This window comes from Montipora capricornis, chromosome 10, assembly GCF_036669925.1.
Source record: "Montipora capricornis isolate CH-2021 chromosome 10, ASM3666992v2, whole genome shotgun sequence".
NCBI lineage: Eukaryota > Metazoa > Cnidaria > Anthozoa > Scleractinia > Acroporidae > Montipora > Montipora capricornis.
Genome location: NC_090892.1, coordinates 56833709 through 56838666, shown reverse-complemented (window position 1 = coordinate 56838666; position 4958 = coordinate 56833709). Strand labels below are relative to the sequence as shown.

General features: G+C 38.4%; 1 long non-coding RNA gene across 1 annotated transcript; it reads right to left on the bottom strand.

Moving 5' to 3' along the window:
* Nucleotides 1-1144: 1144 nt before the first annotated feature.
* On the bottom strand, nt 1145-1733 carry LOC138021683 (uncharacterized). The gene is made up of 2 exons (XR_011126424.1): nt 1448-1733; nt 1145-1283 (listed from the first exon to the last, which is right to left on the bottom strand). It is a non-coding gene; the product is annotated as an uncharacterized lncRNA (long non-coding RNA).
* Between the last annotated feature and the right edge of the window lie 3225 nt (nt 1734-4958).

Here is a 4958-nt window from a genome sequence, read left to right as displayed (position 1 = left end):
TGTTTATTCAAGTGTGACAGAAGCTGTGTTTATTCAAGTTGGCGGAGGCCGTGTAAGTTTATTGAGTACGTGTTGTTCAGAGTTTTACTTCGTGGAAACTACGTTCATTTTGGAATAAATCTTCTTGTTGTTGTTCCGACAACCGTGCGTTCAGTTTAGTTTGCAAACTACCTTTCCTCAAAACACACGAACTCGTAACAAGTTAGTACCCTTATTTATCCTCATCTACCTTCATCTACCTTCAATGGCAATCATCTACCTTCATTGACCTTAGGATACCTTCATTCACGTTCATCTACGTTCATTTATCTTCACTTACCTTCATGTACCTTCGTTCCTGTTCATATACTTTCATTAACATTCATTAAATTTACCTTCATCTACCTTCATTCACCTTAATATACCTTCATACACTTTATTTACCTTCGTCTGCCTTTATTCACGTTCGTTTACAGTTCATCTACCTTCACTTACCCTCATATACCTTCATTCACGTCCATATACCTTCATTGACATTCACTTACCTTAATATACCTTCATTCACGTTCATTTACCTTCAGCTACCCACATCTTTTTTCATCCCTGTTCACTTATCTTCGTTTACGTTTATTCACGTTCATTTACCTTCATGTACCTTCATTTACCTTCACTGACGTCCATTTACCTTCAACTACCTACATCTACCTTCCTTCACGTTCATTTACCTTCACCTACCTTCATCTGCCTTTTATATTCACGTTCATTTATCTTCATCTACCTTCACTTACCTTCATATACCTTCACTATGATTCACGCTCAATACTTTCGTTAGACTTGTAGCACGATACACATGTACATTAGTGGTTGCTCAAATATATTTTCCGATATCTTTGCAAGCTAATGACGAATTTCCTTCAAATTTTCTACCTTACTTGAACAGGGATTGTTGTTAAGTGATATGTTAAAAAATTATCATTTCGAAGAACATAAGAACAAAAAAATCTACAAAATGCAAGAAAATAGTTACAAAATCAGCGTGTAACGCGTAACAGCTAATTTGCATGAAATAGTTAAAAAAGTAAAATTTCACCCTCAATGCAATCTATTTAAGAAAATTCAACAGAGCAGAAATATTAAATAGGAAAAAATGACACTATACGCAAAATTAGAGTTCTCCACATTTATTTTTCAAATAAAGAGAATTATAATTCTAAGGACGGTTGCCCTTTAGTGCTTGTGTAACGCTCAAGGTCCGACAGCACTCCATGCCTTACAAATACCAGGCTAGCGACTTCCAAACGCACCTACAAAAGAAGAGAATTTGTTTGAGTAAAGTTCATAACATTGTTTACCATCAAGTACGAAAGGTTTTCAAAGATTTCAAACGGCGATAAAGAAATAAAGAATTTTCGTGTTCGGAAACAAATCTGTTGCGTACTTTCGATTAGTAAAATTAAATATTACTTACCCACAAGAAAACCTGTATCTCAGCCTCTAGTTACCAACCGTCGCCGATACACAGCTGCAGCACAGTTCAGTTACTGGTCTTCAAATCCTGCTAAATTTTATAGTCTTCAGTAGGCTTAAAACGAAGAAATTCTAGAAACAGTGAATCGGAAACATATTTCCAGTTGAAGTCCACGTGTGTTCAGTGTAACGATCAAATTACAACCGCGCTCGTAGCAGAAAACGTGCCAAATGAAACTAGAATTGAAGCCACTTTCCAGCCGAAATCCACAACAAACATCGAAGGAGTCCTGTGTAACCTCTCCTTAGTATCTTGCGGGGTGTTTATATAACAAATCAGGGGCAAAAAGCGGGAAAATATCAGAGGTAAGTGGACGTCACGATTGCGTTACACAATAGTGTACGAGAACTTTAGAGATGAATACTGAGAAGAAAAGCATTTCAAATGCTGAAAAGGTGGAGGGAATAAAAGATCTTCACGCCTTAAAGGCCTCTCTTTTGTTAGAGAGAACATCCATGACATTAAAATACTAGACAAAAATAAAACAGCTTTTGGGCTTGCTGGCACTTTGTGACACCTTTGTGGGGAATTACAGAAGGAAAGAAATAATATTTATTAAGTGCCTTTGACTGTAAATGAATAAATAATTGCCTCTTTTTAGTATACATGATTTAGAAGTAGTTGTGTTAGTTAAGTTTGTTGTATTTTAGGGATAATAGTCATGCTAAGCAAACCAAATAGTCAGATGCCACGCCCAAAAAGGATTCTGGGTAATTTCTAAAACAAGCTGTAGACAAGAATTATACCCTGAAAATTTTCCAAATATGTTTGTTTGATGTTAATTACTTAATATCTGGCAAGTAATGATGATTTGGGGATATTTTACACATTTTCATGAAAGTGCTCTATGTTACACTGATGTACATGTGTATCGTGCTACAAGTCTTAACATTCATTTACCTTAATTAATATACCTTCTTTTAGGTTCATTTACCTTCCTATACCTTCACTTACCTTCACTCACGTCCATTTACCTTCAAACTACCTACCTCTCTCTTCATCAGGGTTCATTTACCTTCATCTATCTTGTTTTACCTTCATCACCTCCATCTACTACATTCATTTACCTTCCCGTGCACCCTTGCAGAGGTGTGTGCGAGCGTAGATAGCCTCAAATAGGACAAAACGTTTCGCAAAACGGTAATTTCGGTGCCATTACTATTTTGCAATACGGATCGAAATTTTGCCGTAGTGATGATTGATTGCATCCATTGGACTCGGTGCTACGAAAAGTGAGAATTTCTGACAAATTAAGGCGTATTGCGCATTTTTGTTTTTATTTCGTTTCGTTTGGTTTCTCAAATTAGTGTCAGCCGCCCAAATCGACAACAACATTTATTGGTACTGTAAGGTTGAAAACTTGGTTGTTACAAGAGCATTCGTAAAAATAAATATGTTAAACAGTGTGTAGTAACTGGTCACCCAAAATAACTATTGAGCAAATCGCCCCTTAAAGGCTCTTTTCGGTTAATATCGCGTAGAGTTTAAGCACGCAACGATTTGAGCATAGATGATATCGTTCAAACAATGCCACAAAAGATATTATTTTCTATCTGTTTTCCTTTCATGTCAAAAATTTTTTAAGGAGGGTTAAAATATCATCGAATCTCGGTTGTTTTGTGAATTTACTATTTCGATAAACGAGATGAAAAGTACTTAAAACCATTTTGATCATTACTATTTTGCGAAATGAGGCGCGTGCGAGCGTACTAAAATCACGTCAAATATGTCAAAAACAATACGTTTCGCAAGATGGTAATTTTTGGTCACATTACTATTTTGCGAAACGGATCAAAATTCTGTCGCAGAAATGAGTGATTGCAGCCATGGGACTCGGTGCTTCGAAAAAGTCGGAATTTCTGAAAAATTTCGATCCGTATCGAGAAATATTAATAAAGCCGAAATTACCATTTTGTCCTATTTCAGGCGATGTACGCGCGCACATGCCTCTGCAAAGTCATTGTCTTCCCTTGTCATTCCATGACAAGGGAAGACCCCCCGATTCTCATTTTATTATTTTTTTTCATAAGTATCGAGCCACCCAGTCCTCCCAGCAAAATACCGCATCAATTTTTTAGCTTTCAGAACTTGCCCAGATTGTATCGGTAGGTCCTGGAAATCGTCCATAGAAAGGCCTGAGAGACAACTTTATTCGTGAACCGCCATGTTTACAACAGAGCATTTTAGGCGTCCCAGTCTTCATGAAACCAGCTCTCACCTCTGTCTCGAGAAGACCAGACACGCACGGTTCTTACGTTACGTTTATGCCTGTAGAATCGTGAACTGAAAATAATGTCAATTGCTCGCAAAGACCAGCATGTTGGTAGGCTAGGTATCGGAGAGCCACAGAACATTTACGCATGCACTGACGGAATGTTTGAACAAGAGAGAAAAACGCAGTACCTCCAGACATGGCGCTGGAGCGTCGTACCAAACGAGTCACCCCGGGATTTCGGCCCGTGCGATCGCTTTTGGACGCAGTTGGCCCTTGGCTGCTTTCTGCTACCGACCTTGCCTCCTGGTACGGCACTGAGGGAGAGATATGTTGGCCCTTAAACCATATGAGAGAAATCCCACCCCTACTCACAGCTCCAGACTGCCCTTGTCAATTTAACTTAAGAATTGGATGGCTTATATATTCAAAGGAAAAGTCATTTTATCTGTCATATGGTGAGCACTGGAGTCGCAGATTACAAAGTGTACCCACGCGCCTTGCTTAAGGTAACATAAATACATACATGCATAAACTTTCTTTCATCTCAAATTTCAGAATAAATACAAGAGCTAATATCTTCGAGACATTACATAGTTTGCTGCTAAAATACACAGCATATACAGATACACAACTAAATGCATAATATATTAAAAAGAAAAGCCGCTGTACAAAATGCGGCCTTGCCGGGCTTCTCTTTAAAAGCCAGTAAACTCAGTGGTACAGATAAAATCAGGCCGCACATTCCACATCTTAGCTGATAAGTAAGAAAAAGAACCAAGACCATGACTAGTTGTTCTAGGTTTATTGAGGGACAGAATCTAATTTCCGCAAAGATCATGAGAAGACAAGAAATTACGAAAAGCCAGCTTTCTGCTACGAGGATAACATTACTTTGTCGCGAATTTTCTATGATAAAATCAAAAGTCTACGTTAATGGCACACACCAGGGCTACTCCTTAGTATCTGGATATAAATCGCCTTCTCACTGCTGTTTACTCTGGCCGCGCTTCAGCCATTTGATGAGGGCCAGTCTCTCGGGCTTCTCAAGGTGCCTCGTTCATGCCTAAAAAGAATTCTGGGTAATTCTGCTATTCCATGACAAGGGAAGACCCCCCGATTCTCATTATATAAATTTTTTTCATAAGTGTCGGGCTGCCCAGTCTTACCAGCAAAATACCGCATCGATTGAAGTTTTTAGCTTTCAGAACTTGCCCAAATTGTATCGGTAGGTCCTGG